Here is a 24,225-nt window from a genome sequence, read left to right as displayed (position 1 = left end):
TACTCCCCTATTTCTTATTATAAAATCACTAATCTCACTCATGAGGTTACATTCACCCTTATGATTTCATCACCTCCTGAAGGCTTCAACTCCAAATCACATAGAATTAAGTTTCTAGGTATACATTGGTGGATGGGGGTAGACACAAACATTCAAACTATGAGAGTATATTTGATGCACTTTATGATCTCATCTGCAAACATAAATAAATACATGAACAAATAAATAAATAAATAGTGATTGTAACCAGGTAGGCAAAATACATTGCACATTTGGATATATTCCTTGAGTATTATAAAACACAGCTTATTAACGTATTTAAATCTTATTGAATGTTTTCCTATGGGTGTACATTTACTACCATTGTGATAAGCCATGGCTAAAAATAATGTCTGGCCAGTTCTATGGTCTAGTACAATTTTTGTTTTTGTTTTGCTCATCTTTAAGCACGGCCTATTTTTATTATTATTATTATTATGGTAAAAACACAACATGAGACATATCCCTTTCGCAATTTTTAACTGCACAATACAGTATTGTTAACTACGAGAACAGCGCTGTACAGCTGACCTCTATAATTCATTCATCTTGCATAACTGAAACAACATATCTGTTGAACAGGAATTCCCAACTACCCATAGCGTCAATCCCCTAGCAACTGCCATTCTACTCTTTGTTTCTATGAGTTTGACTATTTCAGATACCTCACATCAGTTAAATCATCTGCTATTTGTCTCAAGTGACCAGATTATTTCATTAGGATAATGCTTAGGTTCAATCATCTTGTCATATATGGCAGAATTTCCTTCTTCCTAAAGAATGAAAATATTTTATTGTATGTACATACAAAATTTTCTCTTAAATTCATCCATGATGGATATTTGTTTTTTTCCCATAACTTGGCTATTGCGAATAATGCTGCAATCAACATGTGAGTGCAGGTATCTCTTTGAGATTCTTATTTCCATTCTTTTGGACATACACCCGGAAATGGCATTGCTAGATCACATAGTAGTTCTATTTTTTTTCTTTTGAGGAATCTCAATTCTGTTTTCCATGGTGGCTGTTGCATTTTAAATTTCCACCAGCAGTGTACAACACCTGAAATTTCATCTCGTTCTTGACAACACTTTTTTTGTTTTAGTTTTTATTATATTTACTATAATGCAATATATCCTTGTGGATTTGATTTCCTTTTCTTTCATGACTGGTAATATTGAGCATCTTTTCATATGCCTGCTGGCAATTTCTATGTCTTCTTTCAAGAAATGTCTACTCAAGTCCTTTGGCCATTTTTAATTGGGTTATTTTTCTTTTTGGCTATTGAGTTGTAGAAGTTCCTTATATTTTTGAATATTAAAATCTTATTAGATATATGACTTGCAAATATTTTCTTCCATTCTCTAGGTGGCCTTTACACTCTGTTTATTGTTTCCTTTGGATGCAGAACCTTTCCACTTTGATGTAGTTTCAATTGTCCAATTTTGCTTTTGTTGCTTCTGCTTTTGATGTCACATACAAAAAAATCATTGCCAAGACCAATGTCAAAGAGTTTTCTCCTCATGTTTTCTTTCAGGAGTTTTTCCATTTCAAGCTTTATGTTTGAGTCTTTAGTCCATTTTGAGTTGATTTTTGTGTGTGGTATAACAGTTTTCCCAGCACCATTTTTTAAAGAGACTATTCTTTCTCCATTTTGCATTCTTGGCAGCCTTGTTGAAGAACACTTGGCCATAAATGCATGTTACCATTTGGGGTCTTTTGTGCTTTGATATGAATTATAAAATTATTTCTATTTTTGTAAAAAAAAAAGTGTCATTGGGATTTTGATAGGGATTGCATTGAATCTGTAGATAGCTTTGAATAGAGGATAAATTATAAGGCTGAGAATAAAGTAGAGTTTCAAAAAATATGGTAAGTTACAAGCTTTAAACTTTTAGAATGCAATTTCATCCAGGTATCTCCAGCAAAGTGGTTCCCATCAGACAAGGGCAATTCAGCAGAGCAGGGTGAAGCTGTGAGCCATGGTCAGCTAATTCACAGTGCAGGAATATGCATGTGCAAGTCCAGTCAATATCAATGTCCATCTTGAACTAGTACAAAGGATAGGATTGCAACAATTATGTACAATCAGAGGTCTTAAGAAATAACAAATATATTTACTAATTTATAGGATGCAAGCAAACAAGAGGCCCAGGAGAAGAAGACAGTAATCCAGAAGAATCCACACAACTCTCCAGATATTTTCCACATCACATACATGTCAGTTGCTGAAAATGCAAGACGCAGTCCCTAAATGAGGATTACAAAGATCTAACGGGAAGAACTGTAGGTTATGAAACACGTTTATTTTTTATCCATATATTTACACAATTCATGTAAAATTTTCCCAGGAACGGTGTCTTATATTAAGTTGGCGCAAAAGTAACTGTGGTTCTGCTGTTACTTTCAATGGCGAAACCCGCAATTACTTTTGCACCAACCTTAATTTATAGGTACTAGGTTCACTTATCATATGCAATTCTAAACTAGGGACACATGACCAAAAGCATCCCTTGCATAATGATTCATCTCTGAGCCATTAGTTTGTGTATCAGAACTTCTATTATTAACATACATGAAGATACGACTATGTCATCTGCTTTCTTTCTTTTTTAGTGAGAAAGGAATCACAGAGCAAATTAACTTCTTTGCAACCAACTGCACACCTAAAACAGAAGAGATACATCTATATATCTATCTATATCTATATCCATCAGCGGCAGAATGTGTAGCTAAACTCTGGTATTTCAGTACATTATAAAAGTAGCCAGCCATTGGAAATAAAAAGAACTTTGCACACAATCACATAGCTAAGTCTGTAAATTTGAACAAATGAAGTAAGAAAGTTCCAAAATGAAGGAAACAGAACTATACAGAATAGCAAAGAAATGAGTATCACAAAAGCCAGAGTTATGGCTACTTCTGAAAAGGAGAGTGTAAAAAATGATTAGAGATGAGTTCACAGACCCTCCCGGGGAACTGGCCACATTCTGTCTCTTGATGGGTGATGCTGTAACACACTGTGGTTTAGAGTCATTTTTATCCTGAACATACATGTTTTTGCACTTTCTGTAAGTATATTCTCACAAGAAAACATAGTAAGCAAAATTCCTTCTGAAAAAGGAAAATTATAAGAGCCAAAAGCCTTCCAGGATGTTTGTTCCCTACTTCCTTCATCAACAATATTTCTTGGAGATTAACACTGTTAACAGGACTGTTGCACTTCCTTCAAAGCACCTTGAAAGTTTCACAACTTCATGAAGTTTCACAACTTAATGCTCCTCCTAAGGGAACTATTTTATTTTATTTTATTTTTAACTTTTATTTGAAATTCAGGGATGCATGTACAGGTTTGTTATATAAGTAAACTTGTGTCATGGGGGTTTATTGTACAGATTATTTCATCACCCAGGTATTAAGCCTGATACCCATTAGTTATATTTCCTGATCCTCTTGCTCCTCTCACTCTCCACCCTCCAACAGGTCCCAGTGTATGTTGTTTAAGGGAACTATATTAAATGATAACAAACACTACATAAATATGTCTTCTACATTTCTAGTTTTTAAAGTATCATTTTGTGCCTTAAATAATAACAGTAGCAAGCAAGCTCATAATGTTAAATGGTACTAGTATCTATCAACAGTGAGAAAACTACCTCACTTACAAGAAAGGGACATGACATTATTCTTAATCCAGGAACTTGTCTTCTTTTATTCCCCCTGAAATGTGCCTTTATTCTTTTTTACCATTTGAATAGGCTGAAATTATAAATGCAGAGTGAAATATGTAAGTCCAAGCATATCATTAATTTTGTGAAATAATATATTCAACTATAAGACATGTATCTTCCTTGATCAGTAGGCTTATGACTGTTTAACAACATGAAGTTGATCACATTCACATTCACTCACTTTCTTTAGTGAGAGAGCTTTAGAAGGTCAAATTCTAATTACATTGGAAAAAACAGCTGGCCCAACGCCTCACAGCACTGTGTCTATTTTACTTTCAAAAATACTCATTTGAGGCTACAACCTTTCCCCCTTGAGTGTAAAAAAAAATCTGGTGACAAAAAATTGTCTCACATTTTGTCACATTTCTAATGGATAAAAAAAAGTACTATTTCAGAAATAATATTGTTTTCTGAGAAAAAAATGCTCAACATCACTCATCATCAGCAAAATGAAAATAGAAACTACAATGAGACACCACCTCACACCAGTCAGAACAGCTCCAATTAAAAAGTCAAAACACAACACATGTTGGCAAGGCTGCAGAGAAAAGGGGACACTTGAGACACTGCTGGTGGGAATGTAAATTAGTTCAGTCACTGCGGAAAGCAGTTTGAAGATTTCTCAGAGAACTTAAAACACAAGTACCATTCAACCCAGCAATCTCATTACTGGGCATATACCCAAAGAAATATAAATCATTCTACTAAAAGACACGTGCATGCGTATGTTCTTTGTAGCACTGTTCACAATAGCAAAGCCGTGGAATCAACTTAGATTTCCATCAATGGTGGATTGAATAAAGAAAATGTGATGTACACATACACACACACACACACACACACACACACACACACACACACACCCCATGAAATACTATGCAGCCATAAAAAAGAATGAAATTTTGCCCTTTGAACCAACACATGGACATAGCTGGAGGCCACTAGCCTAAGCAAATTAACACAGGAACAGAAAACCAAATGCTGCATATTCTCACTTATAAGTGGGAGCTAAACAATATGCACTCACGGACATGGAGATGGCAACAATAGACACTGGAGATGACTAGAGGGCAGAGGAGGGGTGTACAGGTAGAAAAACTAACTATTGAATACTATGCTCAGTACCTGGGGGCTGGATCAATCATACCCCAAACCTCAGCATCATGCAACATGCCCATGTCACAAACCTGGATGTGTACTCCCAGAACTTAAAGTTGAAAGTGTTAAAAAAAAAAAAAGAAAGAAAGAAAGAAAGAAAGAAAGAAAGAAAGAAAGAAAGAAAAACATCTTTTTCCCACAGTGTTTTACACTTTTTTTTTACACAGTGTCTCACACTGTACTTTTTTTTTTTTTACAATGTCTTAGTTATGGCTGCTATACCAAATACTACAGACTGGGTGACTTAAAACAAGACTATTTTTCACAGTTCTGGAAAATGTGAAGATCAAGATGCCAGACGATTTGCTTCCTGGCTCTTGTCCTGGTTTGCAGACAGATGCCTTCTTGTATCCTCACATGGTGAAGAAAGAGATTATCTCTCACCTCTTTTTTTTAATAAGGGCATTATTCCCCTTCATGAGAGCTCCAGCCTCAGAAACTTATTACCTACTGAAGGCCACATTTTGAAATACCAACATATTTGAAATTAAGCCTTCAATATATGAATTTTTGGGGGACACACTCATTCAGTACATAGCATATAATAACCTCTGTTATGGTTTCAGAAAAGAAATGAAAACTTACGGAATTCCAAATATACTGTTAAAAATTAGCTATTACAGCTATTTTTCACAATTAAATATTTTTACTTAAATTAGACTCAATGTTCCATCTGATAGTTTTAAGAGGAAGAAAACAGCATCCTTTACAATGCAACATTTTTTTTGGAGTGGTCATTTTTTGATGGGTACAATTGCTTTAAAATAACTTTTTGACAAAATTAAAAATAAATTTCGTAGCAGATCTCAAGAAGCCCTTTATATTTTTTATCTTTCTTTCAGGTTCTAAAAGGGTTTTTGTTGTTGTTTGTTTTTTGTTTGTTTTGGTTTCTGTACAGTTGACCCTTGAACAACACAGATTTGAAATACTTAAGTCCACTTACAGGAAGATTGTTTTCAACCAAACTGAAAATCAAAAATACAATCTTGGTAGGATATAAAGCCCACATATACAAAGAACTGACGTTTTATCCCTGCAGGGGACCCCGCAGTGAGTCCTGTGGAACCTGAGTATGCTCAGATTTTTGTATCTGTGGGCATTCCCGGAACCAATCCCCGGCATGAGCGACTGCAATTTTAAAATCACATTTAAAGATAAAACATTGATTTTATATTATGTTTCCATAATAGCCCAAAACTTCTGAGAGCACTCCTTAAGGGTAAAAAATTTTGACTTCACAGGAAAAACAAAAAAAACAAAATATTTGTGTGTTAGGCCATTCTTGCATTGCTATAAAGAAATATCCAAAGCTGGATAATTTATAAAGAAAAGAGGTTTAATTGGCTCATGGTTCTGCAGGCTGTACAGGAAACATGACACCAGTATCTGCTTGGCTTCCGGCGAGGACACAGGAAGCGTAAAATCAGAGCGGAAGGTAAAGGGAGAGCCCAAACCTCACAAGGCACGAGTGAGTGCAAGAGAGAGAGAGAGCAGGAGGTGCTATACGGTTTCAAATGACCAGAACTCACTATCGCAAGGACAGCACCAAGCCACGAAGGACCCACTCCCATGACCCAAACACCTCCCACCAGGCGCCACCTCCAACATCAGGGATTACACTTCAACCTGCGATTCAGGGGACAAATATCCAAACAATAGCAATTGGCAACTTCATATTTAGAAGTTACTGGCATTATTATCATCTAAATCTGTTTCACTTCTTGGAAAACCAGATGTATTTTACATAGGGAGAAAAAGTAATATGGGAAGTAGAAATCTGAATAAAGAATGGACTTCAGTTAACGTGAATGTATCAATATTTGTTAACTTTAACATATTTGCTATACTAATGGGAATGGTACTGATAGGATAAACTGGATATGAGGTATGTGGGAAATCTCTGTGCTGTCTTCTCACTTTTCTGTAAATCTAAAACAGTCTATTAAAAAATACCATTGGTGGTGGCTGTACCCCCAACTCAATCAATAAAGTCATTTAAAAATATGTAATATACATTGGGATTTAGCCATCGTGGTCTTTCTCCATTATAAGCCCTCTTACACCATGCAGAGACATACTGTACTTGATCTATACTGAAGTGGTTGTTATCCAGGATATGGAGACAACTTAAATAAATTTGTAGGTGGGGATATGCCTTCCAAGAATTTTTGGCCTGGAGGCAAGAGGGGAAAAATTAAAAGTCTCATCCCCCTAAAAAAAAATTGCTATGCACTTCTTAGTGTCATTTTGTGAATTAAATACAGCTTGTCTGATTTAAAAAAAAATTAACAATTGATGTTGATATCTAGACTCATGAAAAATATAACATCGAAAAATTACTGTAACAATAAACCTGACAATTTTGTTTACCTTAAAGAATGCTATGGCTGATAGAAACAAAAAGTGTAACTAGCTAAGTAGATATACAAAATATTTTATTTTACCTATACTTCTGAATGTCAACTAACAGGTACTGCTATAGATGTTTTTACAAATGTTTGCCTAAAGATATTTTTGTACCTTTTATAGTTCTCTTTTATTTGTAACCAAGTATCTTGTGCTTGTCAGCTCTATGATTTGATTTTTAAAAATATATTAAATTATGAATCCATAAATATGTAGAACAGAAAAATATATTAACTCACTTGATATGTGTAGGAAGACAACATTACTCTTAGTAAGACAAGTGCTTTTTGATAAAAAATAGGCAAGTATTGTGTAAGTGGGAAAGCTTTAAACAAATAAATTTATAGGAAATTAGAGTTTCCCAAAAGTTGGCATCAAAGAATAGAGTTTCAGGGCACTGAACCAGAGGGAATTTAGAGAACTGAGTTTTGGGTAGAGAGAGAATCCAGCAAGGTTATGGCAGGAAATAAGCACCATATCCCCCATGAGAAACCCCCTGTGTCAAGGAGCACCAGACAGAATTCTAAGATAGGACTTCCAATTTTGAGTCATGCCCTTTGCTACTCTGTGCAGAACTACGTCTGTGTAATTAGGAATTTTCACTAAAACCTGCCATACTCAACAGCTGTGTGTTATGGATATGCTGTTTTAGGTATGGGAGGTAAAGAGACAGTGGCTTTACCAGGGGATTGGGACAGCAGCTGTAGCAGCAGAGAACAATTAGAATCCACAAGACAGTAGGCAAACAAGCCGCAGGATGGGTTTTGACAGAAGCAGCTGTTAAGTAAATTGTCTTCCAAGAGTTTCCAGATTGCCTGGAAAATTTACAAGCTCAAATAGGGTGCAAAGAACATCAAGAACAGGGAATGTGTTAATCTGACTACCCAGGCTTGGGAGGTCCTGGAAATTGTAATGTAATCATTGAAATAAAGGAAGACCCACGTGATTTGAAACTCACAGGTTAAAACTACAATGTGAAAAATGCAATCTAGGCAACCTTCAATTATACAGACCTCATGGTGAGAGGTGACATGGTGAGAGGAGCAGCCGGCCGGCCCTGCGGGCCCCAGGCAATGATGGGCTTAGCACCCGGGCCAGCGGCTGCGGTCCCCCAGCAGTGCCAGCCCACCGGTGCTGCGCTTGATTTCTCACTGGGCCTTAGCTGCCTTCCCGCCGAGCAGGGCTTGGGACCTGCAGCCCGCCATGCCTGAGCCTCCCACCCGCTCCATGGGCTCCTGTGCGGCCCGAGCCTCCCCGATGAGCACCGCCCCCTGCTCCAAGGCGCCCAGTCCCATCGACCACCCAAGGGCTGAGGAGTGCGGGCGCACGGCGCGGGACTGGCAGGCAGCTCCACCTGCAGCCCCCATGCGGGATCCACCAGGTGAAGCCAGCTGGGCTCCTGAGTCTGGTGGGGCCTTGGAGAACCTTTATGTCTAGCTCAGGGATTGTAAATACACCAATGGGCACTCTGTATCTAGCTCAAGGTTTGTAAATACACCAATCAGCACCCTGTGTCTAGCTCAGGGTTTGTGAATGCACCAATCAACACTCTGTATCTAGCTATTCTGGTGGGGCCTTGGAGAACCTTTGTGTGGACACTCTGTATCTAGCTAATCTGGTGGTGATGTGGAGAACCTTTATGTCTAGCTCAGGGATTGTAAACACACCAATCAGCGCCCTGTCAAAACAGACCACTGGGCTCTACCAATCAGCAGGATGTGGGTGGGGCCAGATAAGAGAATAAAAGCAGGCTGCCCCAGCCAGCAGTTGCAAACCGTTAGGGTCTCCATCCACAATGTGGAAGCTTTGTTCTTTGGCTCTTTGCAATAAATCTTGCTACTGCTCACTGTTTGGGTCCGCACTGCTTTCATGAGCTGTAAGAGTCACCACCAAGGTCTGCAGCTTCACTCCTGAAGCCAGCGAGACCACAAGCCCACCGGGAGGAAGGGACAACTCCAGACCCGCCGCCTTAAGAGCTATAACACTCACGGCGAAGGTCTGCAGTTTCACTCCTGAGCCAGTGAGACTACGAACCCACCAGAAGGAAGAAACTCCGAACACATCCGAACATCAGAAGGAACAATCTCCAGACGCACCACCTTAAGAGCTGTAACACTCACCACGAGGGTCCGCGGCTTCATTCTTGAAGTCAGTGAGACCAAGAACCCACCAATTCCAGACACAATGGGACAAATAACAGTATATGATTAAGCATGCAAGGATCATTATGAAAAACATCACTCACCATGCTTTTGGTTTGGAAGTTTACAGCTTCAAAGCATTTATTTCTTCACTCATAGTTCCTCCTCTCATTTTCCTGAAAGAGAAAAGAAAACTAATATTTATCATGCTTTATGATGACATTAGAAAGAACTAGGCATTGTTATTCATTCAAAGTGTGCTACGTTTTTCGTTTTTTTTGTGTAGACATTCATCTCATTAGTTAACAGAAATTTCCATTATTCACATTGTCCCAGTAAATCTTTTTTTGTCCTATATCTTTCAACACAGTCTCAGAAAACTTAGAGTAAATTATAAAAAGGATTATGATATATGTATACTATAATACATAGACAATTCATATGCAATAAGACATCTATTGGTCCAGATTTGGGAGGATCCTGTGGCCCACACCAAAGTAACAGGTATGATATTCAGATAACATTATTTCATTTTATTTGGGGGTGTGGATTTAGAATGCCTACAGCCTAGTATATTATATAATTCTACATTTGTTTGCTTCATTTTCTCTATTTTGCATGTAGTTCCCCTAAAACATAAACAATGATTCTTAAAGCAATTCAGGCCAAGACTGGATTGGAATTCTTGCCAGCATAAGCACTCTGCACATATATTTAACTACTTTCTTCTTTCAACATTAAGTTCATAGCTTAATGCATTTCGGCTGCCTTATATATCACTTCCAGAAACTTATGTCAAATATAAATAACTCTATTCCCACATAAGGATGTTTGTGTTTAAACAAGTATGCTTTATCCATTATAGCAAGGTCAAAAACAATTATGGAAAACAATCGATCAAAGTTACCATAAAAGTTTAAGGTTACCAAATGTGAAAATTCTGTGAAAAAATATAAATTATTGTGTATTTGCTGGAGGCCTGAGATTAAAGAAGTCTTCCATTTTAAGCCCACATCTTATTAAATAAGTACACTTTAGCCCATTTAACAATAAAATTTGTGACCTCCTTTGCAATAGGTAAAATCCAATTTCCTTTTCAGTCAATGAAGTATTATACCAAATGTCTTTCTTCCCACTTGGTTGCTCTCTTTTACGACTCTGAGTTCATAAAGTAATTCCCTAGCCTGAGAAGAAAATAAACAAGTAAATGACGGCACTTAAGGAACCCTAGGCATTGCACCTAGGATAATCTGCAATCTAACATTTACCAAGCAATAGTAAGTTACAAAACATTTGCGCAACTTGCTCCTGGAGGGAGTTGAGAGCTAATTTGAATCCACTTTGTCTCATAAAGGAAACATCGTGTTCATAAAACCACAGAAACGTTAGAAAAACAGCTGTTTCCTTTCAAAATAGAGCAGCCACATCAGGTGTAAATTTCACCAAGGGTATGGCTTAATCAAATATTCCATATTATACAAAATACAATCCAATCTGAAGTTTCAAAACAAACAAATCATTATTTATATTTTCCTATCACAATAAAACTTGTTACATGTTCTCAAAAAAATGCCATTTTTAAGTTACTTACTTTGAAAGTGAAAGCTCACTTATCTAATATTATAAAATTTAAAATATAATTAAAAATTGATTAGGAGACAATGAAAATATATCAGTAAAAATAGCTGACAATAAATTTACAACCCCCTCAAAAAATTACCATCTTAGAAATTTTAGTTCGGAATTTCTTCTGTCGACTTACGTAAAGGTTGGAATTAACTAAAAGAAAAGGTGCCTGTTTCTCTATGTATTTTCAGTATTAATAAAACCACAAATGAATGTATATATTTTTTATTAAAGGTAAACGAAATAGAGTGTCAAGTTATACAATTGATTTTATATGTTATTTGTTATCGTGATTCAGCAAATAAGAAATTAATGCTTGGGAATGACTGTGTAAACAAACAAAAATTAACTAAATGCTGAAGCAGGTTATTAATTGAGAAATTCACAGTACGTTAATAATGGCTGGCTCCGTTGTCAAATATTGAAAATATGTTTGGTGAGATAACTTAAGCCTGATTTTGACAGACCAATAAAAGTATATAAATTAGGAAATGCTTGCATATAGCTATCTGGATTAAAAGGAAGAACAAAAAGGCTATCAAGAGAAAGAATAAAAAGAACATTCAAATAGATATTGTTACTACTAAACCTTGTCATTCTTAAAGATTGTAGCAAAATACATTCATTCTTGACTTTTACCTATCTAAGTGAGCAACAAATATTGCCACCTTCATTTTCAAAACAGATATGAAATCCAGTGATTTCTTAGGTCTTCCCTTATCACTACTTTACTGTAAGCCATTGTCTTTTCTCAACAGGATTGCTGCAGTGCTCTTCAAATGAACTCTCTATCCCTTCCCTTACTTGTTCATATACTACTCTCAATGCAGTCGCCCAATTTGTTTTTTTAAAACATAAGTCAAATTGCCATTTCAGAAACTTCCATTATCTCTCCTTTTCACTTAGATTGAAGTAAAGCACTTAGTGTGGGCCACAGGATCCTCCCGAATCTGGACCACCACTACTTCTCCGATCTCAAATCCTACCCTTTGGCTAATTTAATCCACAATAACGATCTGCAGTCCTGGCAAACATGGCATGCTTTTCCCTCAGAGAGTTTCCACTTGCTGTTCCCTCTTCCTGGAAGGTTATTTCCCAGGATATTTATGTGGCTTGCTTTCTAACATCTTTCAAGTTTAAATATCATCTTTTCCACGATGTTCATTCTACCACCTATTTAAAATGCAATTCCATCCATCAACACCTAGGAATTTCTGCTTTATTTTTCTTCGTAGCATTTCACAACACGTCAGTGCACTTCCATGCACTTTCCTGTTAATGAACGTGAATAGTTAGAGGTAGAATTTCAACAAGCACACCTTGTGACTCACTCTCCTTGGGGGGAGGACAAGAAGGGGATGCTGCTATGACAAGGGGCAGGAAGCCCAGCAGCCCCTGCGGAAAGGCAAGACAGATGCGGCTTCGAAGCCAAGAAGTCCCCAAAACTGAATAAAGAGTATCAAAAATGAGAAACATGCTATTTGCTATTCAACATAGACCTCTGATTGAGCAAACAACATTAGAAGCTCCTCTGGTGGAAATTAAGTGGGCAGCTATTCTTAAAGAGAGTAAACGCAAAGCCAGCTTGCTGTAGTATGAAGTCACTCTCTCCCTCGGTACCCTCTGATCGCTCCCTTTCCTCTGCATGGATCTCAGCTGCTTTAAAAATAAAGGAGATTAGGCATGTTAAGATTAGCCTGAAGCTGCCTCCTTACATACTTTAAGTTCAGACTAAAGGTTTCTTTCTACATAGAAAACTGTAACCTAATAGGATGTGTAAGCAGACTGTAATCTACTCTTGTACCAATCAGTTTCAGGCAATCACAGACTGGCTAACTGTATAAACTGTGTTCAAATAAGGCAAATTCAGAGCTGTAACCAATCCAGCTGTTTTCTGCACCTCTCTTCCCTTTTCTGTATGTCACTTTTCTTTTTCTGTCCATAAATATTATCTGACCACTTGGCAGCCCCAGAGTCATGCTGAGCCTATTCTGGCTACTGGATTTGTGAATCGTACTTTGCTCAATTAAACTCCATTAAATTGAATTTATCTTAAGTTTTCCTTTCAACAATCCATAGCCAAGATCTCCCTGTCCCTAAAGAACACTGAGAGCCATAGGCACCCTCTGGTTATATGTATGGGAACTTTGAAAAGGCAGGGATTCCAACTTTTATGTGTCTCTTGGATTCAGGTTATGTATTCACCTTCTTACCAGGTCTCAGGAGAAAAGAGAATGTTAGGAATAGACTAGCAAAAGCATTGAGGACTGCAGGACAACGCTGCAGTAGTCTGTGAAAGCAGAGATAAAAGGCCAAAGAGGGGGAAAACTATGTTTCCTTCCCATTATTTCTCTCCGGCCTTTGACATCCTTCTTCCTGCACTGCTCAGCATCCTGGCCATGGGATAACATGTTGCTGCAGAGTCAACTCATGCATGTGTTAAACAACTTGGTCAGTGTTCAAATTTTGGGGGCAAAAGTTACCAAATTCAATTAATACAATTTTTACTAGTGAAGAGAAGTCAAAATGGTCTTCTTGATGGGGACCCGGGAACATTAGTACTTTAGTGTATGTCATTGCTGGGGGTGTCATTGTTACATTGTTACATTTTTACATTGTTGTATTTCCCATCCATTATGTGTAAGAGACAATAAATTCTTTCAGTTCAAGGAATGCCACATCTAAGCATGTAGAGAAGCAATCTCTGTCCCCTCCGGATTGGTCCAGCAGAAACAACACAGAATCCAGGTAGAAGAAAGAACTCAGCTCTAGTTAAAAAATGTAACTGCTGCCCAAACTCAGAGAAACCATTTCCAGCTGAGTAGCGCCACCTGCCGGACTCTGCCCCCAAGTGCACAATGTTAAAAACAAACCAAAAAGGGCCGCTGGTCAGCGGCTTTCCTAACACTGAATTCCTGACTCACAGAGCCCATTTAGTCACGAGTCAATTCCTACTCAACAACTAACAAAGAAAGGGCCCCGTGATCCTCTCTGGAAAATGGAAATGCTGTATTCAAGAGCCCACTATATTGTGGCCCTAGCGTCATCTCAGTTTTACATAAAAAAATGTCAGTTGACATCTTTGGGGAAACTTGACCCCTCACTCCACTTTCTGAAGCAAAAGCTTTAGCTCCATGGGGCCTTCCATCTACAGTTGCTTTTAAATGACTGGGCCTGGGAACTGATTCTGCTGGACCAGCCTGGAGGGGACAGAGATCATCTCTTTACATGCCTAGATGTGTCATTCCCTGAATTGGGAGAATTTATTGTCTCTTATACATAATGATGGGAAACGCAACAATGTAAACCTCATAACAATGACACCCCCAGCCATGACACACACAAAAGTACTTTCAATATGCCTCGGTCCCCACCAAGAAGATCCGCTCTTGTTATGCCAAGAGCTGCTGGTGTCATGCGGGTGGTAGCAGCAATCCAGCCCCAGCAATAGCTCTGGAAGGCCGCCTGTGCCGAAAGCCAGTGGGCACAGTGGGATGAGTTAGAAGTCCTTGCCTCAGGCAAGGCTCCTGAGGAGCTGGAAGGTTAGATTACTAACACATGGAGCTGTGTTCAATGGCACAGCCATCCCGTCTACCACTTGGAAGCCCACAGACTACCAGTTTAAAGTTCGCCATGGTGAGGACTGAGCAGCCTGGGTCTCTCACACAGGTGCTCACAGTGGGGGCAGATGAAACTCTTCTCTAATGACACCAGCTGGAGCCAATGTGATCGAGCTTGTGCTGTCCATTTTGCTATAATTGCTTCCCACATCCATCATCAAAATGGATGCACCAGCACCTCCCCCTCACAGACTGGGCACAAAGGAAAGGTCTTTTATGTTTCTGATGCAAAAGCCACCACTATGTGGCCGACTTGTGGCTCCTGCAAAATGTTAGCCTGTTTGTCTTACGGTAAGAGAGGCCATATCGCATGGGCATTGTTTTCACCCATGGCTGCTGAGGACATCAGATCTGACTACATCAGATCTTTGACAGTTTTTGGGTCTGGTCATTGTCCATACTTTCCAGCTAATGGTTTTCTGTTCTAATCCTATCTTTCAACTCTTACAATACTGTAGCCCTTAACTAAACTCTTTCATGTTTTCTGCTTTCCAGATCATAAACCATCTGAAAATGGTGCACAATTTGTCAAAAAGTCTACTCAACAATGGAACAATAATCAAGGTATTTGGTGGACATGTCACATGCCCCACTGTCCATGGGCATTTGATCTTGTTGAGCAATGAAAGAAATCCCTCAGAAATTGACTCAAAATATTTCTGTTTTCCCTTTCTCACACTCTCCTGGGCCACACACTTTATAATAAAGCAGGTGGTCACTGAATGTGACTGTCCTTACAAAGAGGAGAACTTCTCTTGGTTGCTTTCTGGGTAATAATTCCAGTAAAGGATTATCTAGAACATTTTGAAGATTCAGTATTTTTTCCTACCATTCCTGGGCATAATAATTTTTGCTTTCCCCTAACCTCAACCTCAGGCAAACTTGGTAGGTGCACCCTCCAGGTGACAGCTCAGATAAAAGGGGTCTTGGAGGATTGAAACTAAATTCTGGAATGTTAGGATGACTTGACGTAGATCAAATAAGCAATGACTACCTGAGTGACTCACTAATCTCTGTAGCCCCCTATACTGTCCCTTGTAAGTCAAGGTAGGGGATTACATAGGTGTCTGGAAATTTTTTAAAAATGTCTTATCCCATTATATCTGATTCTTAAGATCTCAATGTGAATAGGGATGACTGTAGAAAAGATGATGTTATAGCTGCTGGAATGGAATACACCATTTTTGGAGAGAAAAGATGATGTTATAGCTGCTGGAATGGAATACACCATTTTTGGAGCTATGGAGGGAGAGCCAGAACCCTGGTGTCAGGAGAAGAAACATGTTAGTCCCCAAAATATGCAAAAAAGAGGATGCAATTCGTGTTCTCCTTGCCAGATGGATGCAGCACCATTTCAGCACCATGCCATGACAAAACAATCCTGTGGTCCTCCTTAGCCAGGCAGCAGCTGCAGCTGGCAACCTCACCCCCTATCAGACTTGTCATTGCCGTCCATGTGCTAGAAAAACACAAAAGTACTTTTGGACAGGCCATCAGTACCCTGCTGTACCTGATGCCTTCTCAGAGGCAGCTCCTGGGTGTGGACTCCCTCATATGTTTTCAAACACTTGGACTGACCCAACTTTGTTTGCATCCGTCTCACTGATGCAAAGACATCTGCTTCTCCTAAGGCTCACTTGGCCTTGAATTGTGCCAGGTATGGCATTCAAGGCTAATTGGTGACACTGCCCATGTGACTTGACCAAACCAATGCAACAGGGGTTCAAATCAAGTTTAACAGCAAGTCTCAAACTGGAGTGACCCATGCCTTTTTGGGTTATATGTTTGTATATAGAGCGAGGGGGGCAAGGGCAGTGTTCACTGGGGATGGGAGCTGCTTGTTGGCTCGTCTTTTGTCCCTTGTAATTATTGATATTGTTGGCAAATATATCAAGATCCGGAGATTACTCTAAACTCCCTCCTTGGGTCATAATGAGTAGACTGGCCTCAATCTATATCTTGATTATCTGGAGTAGGACCTACTGTTACCCCTGGGACTTATAATAGTTGAGTGGGAATGTGTGGGCAGGAGAAGAGGTATGTATAACTGAGGCGAGTGCTGCTGCTTGTAATCCTGTTGATAGTAGACTTAATTAAATTCAGTATGAAACAAACTGGTCCCAGGCTTCGCATGCTGCTCCGACCTGAGAGGTTGAGGCATTATCATTACTATTCCCATGTTGCTAATATGTAAATGTACGTGTGTGTGTGTGTGTGTGTGTGTGTGTGTGTGTGTGTGTGTTGTTTTTACTTACATGCTTGTAGGATTCTCTTTTTTCCTTGAATTTTCAAAATTCACAGTATTTATTACATCGCTTTAGGATATTTTCTCCTACATTAACAAATATTTTCCTCTCCAAATTCAGGCGTCTAAGTTTTCTGTTATAAAATTTGAGTTTTGTTCCAGTCCCAATTTGTCTGCCCCTTTCTTGCGGAATCTCTTGATCCACTTTGTACACTTAGAGTTACCATCATGCACCATGTAATGACAGTTTGGTCCATCTGTGTTATTGCCCCTGAAGACCTCTAGTGGGACAAGATGTGCTGGTGAAAGATGGTGATATTGATCATCCTGGTCTAGGCTAATGTGCATATTCATGTCTTAGTTTTTAACAGAAAAGTTTAATAAGTAAAAAGAAATCAAATAGAAAGAAGCGTATAGAATAAGAGTACAAAAAATACTATGCATCTCTTCAGTGTGTTGGTGTTTTAAGCTGTGTCACTGCAAAAAAGAGAGAAAAAGTGTTTAAAAATAAAAACTTTCGAATTTAAAAGTTACAATAAGCTAGGGCTAACTTATTATGGAAGAAAAAATATTTTTAAAAAATTTAGTATCGCCCAAGTACAGTGTTTATAAAGTCTATGGTAGTGTAATCTAGACCTTCACTTTCACTCATCACTCAGTTGCTGATTCACCGAGACAACTTCCAGTCTTGCAAGCTCCATTTGTACAAAATGCCCTGTTCAGGTGCATTTTAAAAAATCTCTTATGTCTTATTTGTACTGTACTCTTTCTATGTTTAGATAAACAAATACTAACCATTTTGTTACAACTGCCTACAGTGTTCAGTACAGTAACACGTTGTCCATATTTGTAGCCTAGGACCCTAAGTGTGTAGTAGGTTAGATCTAGGTTAGGATCTCAGTGTGAATAGGGATGACTGTAGAAAAGACGGTGTTACAGCTGCTGGGATGGAACACACGAGTTTTGGAGCCGTGGAGGGAGAGCCAAAATCCTGGTGTCAGGCTTGTGCAAGTACATTCTGATGTTTGCACAACAACAAAATTGCCTAACAACACATTTCTCAAAATGTATCCCTAAGGGACAGATGACTGAACTTATTTTATTATTTTTCTCTTTTTCCTATAGTTCTGCACAGAGTAGGAAACCTTTGAGTTTGAACTCAATGCCTGCCGCTAACAACTTACATTTCTTCAATATTAACTTGTATTCTTACTACTCTTGACCCAGATTTAAATCTACTATTACATTTAGCTTTTATTAACGTATATAATATATCTCATAGGTTTTGGGGGATGGTTAAATAATTAATAGACCTAAAGGTATTTTAATGGTAACTATTTTAATTTTCATCATTAATGGTACTTTTAAATTTCTATTTTATATTACAAATTCTTCCCATGTGTATATCTTTCACTCAGTAAATGAATTCATACTTCCAATTTTTTTTCTTGTTTTTGCAATACACATTTACTTGATTTTGATAGTAAGGAAAAAAGGAAAGGCTTTGAGAGTTCTATTTGTCATCCTTTAAATGATCTTTCTCTGCAGTAAAAATCCTGGCTTCACTTTAATCTACTTTGTTATCTGTATTATGTTTTATGATCTGAAATCAATATGTTTCTCTTTCTAGAATAAAAGAAAAACAGGTCAAGTGTGGTATTTGTGTATGAACCATGTTTGTGGAGTCAAGTGCATTAACTACAGAGGACATCTATTTATCATTTAGATTTCAAATTGGACCCAATCTTTCCAGAAAAACCTAACTGACTCACCCAAATGAGACGTCTGCCCCTAATAAATGCCTTTGTAACACTGTGTTTGCACCCCTGGAACCTTCCCGATGGGCTATTGGAATTGTTTGATTGCTCACATTCTATACTAGGAATTATGCCGGGAGGACAAGAACTGTGTTTTGTGCAACATTCTATCCCTGTGCCCAGCACATGGACTGGGGTTTTGTGAGCCCTCAGTGCACATTGTCAAAATGAATGGAACTGATTTGAATGGAATGACATCTGTTTGATGCAGCAGCTGAGAGGGCTGAGGAGAAAGTCTTAGATAAGGGCAATCTGAGCAGAGAAATTTTACATCATTGTCATCGTGTGTTTGGTAAGGGTGTAGTGATGAGACCAGATTTCCCCTGGAAGTTTTGTTTGACCTGACCTCTGCACAGGAAGACTGGAACACACTCCACACTTCAGAGTGCATGTTCCTCTCTGCCTTTAGGTGGACCTCACCTTTAGCCTGCCTTCACTCCTGCAAATAGCGGGTTCGGGAGGTGATGCCATGATCTCATTTATTTCGAACTTTATGGACGTTGTTGTTTTTGGTGTTACTTAACTCTTCCCTATCTTCCTCTATCAAAGTAACCAATACAACAACCCAGATCCTTCCATGTCGCACATCTTTTCTCATTATTAATACATATCAGATACAAATAATTTTATGAATACATGGACTTTGACATTTTCTGATTTATAAAAATTCTAACAATAATCATATTGTAGGCACATATCCCTATGTGGCTTTTATCATTTAAAAATACATTGCGTTTGTAAATTCTGTTCTTTTTCATGCTTGCAAACTGGCCAATTCTTTTTTGTGCTTATTTTTCTTGTTCCTTGATAATAGATCCAATAGGAATTAGTGCACACTACTCATATCCCACTTTCCACCCTGTCTCTAAAGCTGCAAAGCAATGGAGAGGGGCAATAAAAAGTTAATAAATATAATATGATTGACACCACCAGCAATAGTTCACATTAATCTCTACTGTCTATTCTGTACCAATGATCTTTTGGTTAATGTTAGTATCATAGAACTCATTGTTCTATATTCACTATTTGCTAAGGCAAATATTTTTCATCATATTTTGTTGTATATTATTTTGACAATCTTTCAACATATGTCATCCATATGAAATGTTAAATTATGAGTTAATTTACAATGTGATATGCTAAGTAGAATAGGAGCAAATGGATTTACTGATGTTAATGTGTTTACCGATTTATATAGTTTGGATATTTGTCCCTGCCCAAGTCTCATGTTGAATTGTGATTCCCAATGCTAGAGGTGGGGCCTGGTGGGAGGTGACTGGATCATGGTGGCAAATTCCTCATGGTTTGGTGCTTTCTTTGCAATAGTGAGTGAGTTCTTGCAATATCTGGTCATTTAAAATTGTGTGGCACCTCCTCCCTACTCTCTCTCTCTTGCTCTTGCTTTTATCATGCAATGTTCCCGCTTTTGCATTGCCTTCTACCATGACTGTAAGCTCCCTGAGACCGCCTTAGAAGTGGAGCAGATGCTGGCACCATGCTTCCCGTACAGCCTGCAGAACCATGAGCCAATTAAACCTCTTTTCTTATAAATTACCCAGTCTCAGGTATTTATTTATAGCAATGCAAGAATGGCCTAACACACCAATTATTTACTATTTTACATACATTAAACATTTCCTTCAAAAAATATGGTATGGATTTTCACTTGCTCAGCTCTTCAGTGAAGACTTTCCATCAGATTCAATACTTTTTTAAAAGTTCAGTACCTTACATGGATAAAACTAGAGGACATTATGCTAAGTGAAATAGGCCTGGCACAGAAAGTCAAACGTGGCATGTTCTCCCTCATTTTTGGAAGCCAAAATATATATATATATATATATATATATATATATATATATATATATTATATATATTTAACTCATGGAGATACAGAATAGAATGATAGCAGAAACTGGGCAGAATAGTGGGTAGGGGGAGTGGGGATGGTCAGTCAGTACAAAAATACAGTTAAAATAATAAGATCTAGTATTTGATAACACAACAAGGTGATGGCAGTCATCAATAATTTACTGTACATTTTAAAATAACTAAAAAAGTATAATTGGAATGTTTATAACAAAAAGAAATGATAAATGCTTGAGGTGATGAATACATCATTGACTCTGATGTGATAATTACACACTGTATGACTGTATCAAAATATCTCATGTATCCCATAAATATATACACCTATTGTGTGCCCATACAAATTAAAAATTAAAATTAAATCAAGTCCAGTACCTTTATTACTAAATTTAACTCTAAATATTTTGGAAATTATTTGTAATTTTGGGGTGTGATTCTTTTTCCATTTCACATGACATGGTCATCTTCAATATAAAAAATTGTAGTGTATGTATATTTGACTGTATTTTTCATTCATCCTACAAAATACAAATAAAAATTATAATCTTTTAGAGTAGTTTAACAGAAAATGGATATTCCAAAAAGCAAATTAACTTATCATCAACAATAAATGATTGTATCTTTTATATTTGAGCGTTTTTTAAACCACTTATTTTTAATTTTTTTTATTTTTAATTTTTGTGGGTACATAGTAGGTGTACATATTTGTGGAGCTCAGGAGATGTTTTGATATGCCATGCAATGTGAAAAACCACCTATTTTATTTTACCATCTTATTTCAGTCAAAAAAAATTTCCAAAGAAATCATAAAAAATTATAACCTAACAAATTCTAGGTTTTCCCTGATTTACACAAAAATTAGTATTTGAATTTTAGTATTGTGCTATATAGGGTTTTCCTCAACAAATATTTCCTTTCTTTTCCATGGGATGGCATGTACTTTCTTGTTCCTTTGACTTTGTCTTGGCAATGAGATGTGATTAGATACAATTCAAGCAGAGTCTTTCAATTGGATTGCGTGGCAGTCTGCCTTGTCCTCTTGCATGTGTGGGCAAGAATACACTGCCCCTTTAACTGGGCTGAGTGCACGTGTTGTAGACCTGAATCCAATCCATAGTCTAAAGCAGAGCCACCAGGCTGACCACCAGACAAGACGCACTAAACTGCAATTAGGCCTCATATCTGTGAGTGGGTATACAAGTCAGGATTCTTGAGAGAAACAGAACCAATGGGATATCTGTCTGTCTATCTATGTATCTATCTATCCGTCTCTATCTATCTCTATCTATCTCTATCATCTATCTCTCTATCTATCTATTTATCTATCATCTACCTCTCTGTATTTATGTATCTATGTATCTATCTACCTATCATCTCTATCATCTACCTATCTCTGTGTATGTATGTATGTATCAATCTATCTACATATCTCTCTATATATTTTTTCTCATAGTTTATTGTATAGTATTAGAAATAGATATAATAGATATTAGAACTAGATAGATAGGCATATAGAGACATAGACACCAGAAAGACAGAGAGAGGTATCTAGGTATAAAGATAAATTTATTTTAAGGAATTTACTTATGAATTGGCATATGAGATTGGGAAGGCTGGCAAGTCCGAAATGTGTAGCAAAGGCCAGCAGGCTGGAAAATCAGATGGGACTTCTATTGTAGCTGTAAGGCATATTCCTTCTTTGGGAAACCTCAGTCTTTGCTCCTACAAGTGCGCAGTAACCAAAGCAGCATGGTACTGGTACCAAAACAGAGATATAGACAATTGGAACACAACAGAGCCCTCAGAAATAAAACCACACATCTACAACCATCTGATCTTTGAAAAAACTGACAAAAACAAGAAATGGGGAAATGATTCCCTATTTAATAAATGGTGCTGGGAAAACTGGCTAGCCATATGTAGAAAGCTGAAACTGGATCCCTTCCTTATACCTTATATAAAAATTAATTCAAGATGGATTAAAGACTTAAATGTTAGACCTAAAATCATAAAAACACTAGAAGAAAACCTAGGCATTACCATTCAGGACATAGGCATGGGCAAGGACTTCATGTCTAAAACACCAAAAGCAATGGCAACAAAAGCCAAAATTCACAAATGGGATCTAATTAAACTAAAGAGCTTCTGCACAGCAAAAGAAACTACCATCAGAGTGAACAGGCAACCTACAGAATGGGAGAAAATTTTTAAAATCTACCCATCTGACAAATGGCTAATATCCAGAATCTACAAAGAACTTAAACAAATTTACAAGAAAAAATCAAACAACCCCATCAAAAGGTGGGTGAAATATATGAACAGACACTTCTCAAAAGAAGACATTTATGCAGCCAACAGACTCATGAAAAAATGCTCATCATCCCTGGCCATCAGAGAAATGCAAATCGAAACCGCAATGAGATACCATCTCACTCCAGTTAGAATGGTGATCATTAGCAAGTTAGGAAACAACAGGTGCTGGAGAGGATGTGGAGAAACAGGAACACTTTTACACTGTTGGTGGGACTGTAAACTAGTTCAACCATTGTGGAAGACAGTGTGGGGATTCCTCAAGGATCTAGAACTAGAAATACCATTTGGCCCAGCCATCTCATTACTGGGGATATACCCAAAGGATTATAAATCATGCTGCTATAAAGACACAAGCACTCGTATGTTTATTGTGGCACTATTCACAATAGCAAAGACTTGGAACCAACCTAAATGTCCGTCAATGATAGGCTGGATTAAGAAAACGTGGCACATATACACCATGGAATACTATGCAGCCATAAAAAAGGATGAGTTCATGTCCTTTGTAGGGACATGGATGAAGCTGGAAACCATCATTCTGAGCAAACTATCGCAAGGACAAAAAACCAAACACCGCATGTTCTCACTCATAGGTGGGAACTGAACAATGAGAACACTTGGACACAGGATGGGGGAACATCACACACCGGAGCCTGTCGTGGGGTGGGGGGAGGGGGGGAGGGATAGCATTAGGAGATATACCTAATGTAAATGATGAGTTAATGGGTGCAGCACACCAACATGGCACATGTATAAATATGTAACAAACCTGCAAGTTGTGCACATGTACCCTAGAACTTACAGTATAATAAAAAAAAAAAGACAAAAGTCTTCCAATAATTGGATAAGGCCCACCCACATTATGGAGGACAATCTGCTTTACTCAAAGTCAGCTGATGATTGTAAATGTTAATCACATCAACAAATAACTTCGCAGCAAACCTAAACCCATGTTGACCAAATTAACCATGGTCTAGCATGTTAATACATAAAATTAACCATCACAACAGCAAAATAAACATGGTTGGTGAAAGCCACTGATGTTTGGAACAGGTTTTAATGAAGCATTATTGTTGCATTAAGAGCTTAATTTAAATGTTTAGATTTATAATATGCGATATATTTCTTCTATTTAATTAAGATTTCTATTAAGAATGACTCCTGGACTTTGGTAAGCTCCCTTTAAGCATCTATTAATGAATCACAATTTTTTTACCATTAATTTGATGATATAACATATTTTAATTTTTATACATGACT

General features: G+C 37.7%; 1 long non-coding RNA gene across 1 annotated transcript in view; it reads right to left on the bottom strand.

Moving 5' to 3' along the window:
* LOC134730421 (uncharacterized) overlaps positions 1–24,225 on the bottom strand; it is a 439,770-nt gene that overhangs the window by 216,529 nt on the left and 199,016 nt on the right. Inside the window, exon 2 of the long non-coding RNA XR_010112180.1 lies at positions 9,580–9,651. This is a non-coding gene — a long non-coding RNA (uncharacterized LOC134730421). The remainder of the gene's footprint in view (positions 1–9,579; positions 9,652–24,225) is intronic.

Source organism: Pan paniscus, chromosome 4, assembly GCF_029289425.2.
Source record: "Pan paniscus chromosome 4, NHGRI_mPanPan1-v2.0_pri, whole genome shotgun sequence".
Classification (NCBI taxonomy): Eukaryota; Metazoa; Chordata; class Mammalia; order Primates; family Hominidae; genus Pan; species Pan paniscus.
The sequence above is the reverse complement of the archived record's forward strand: the minus strand, read 5'-3'. Positions and strand labels throughout refer to the sequence as shown.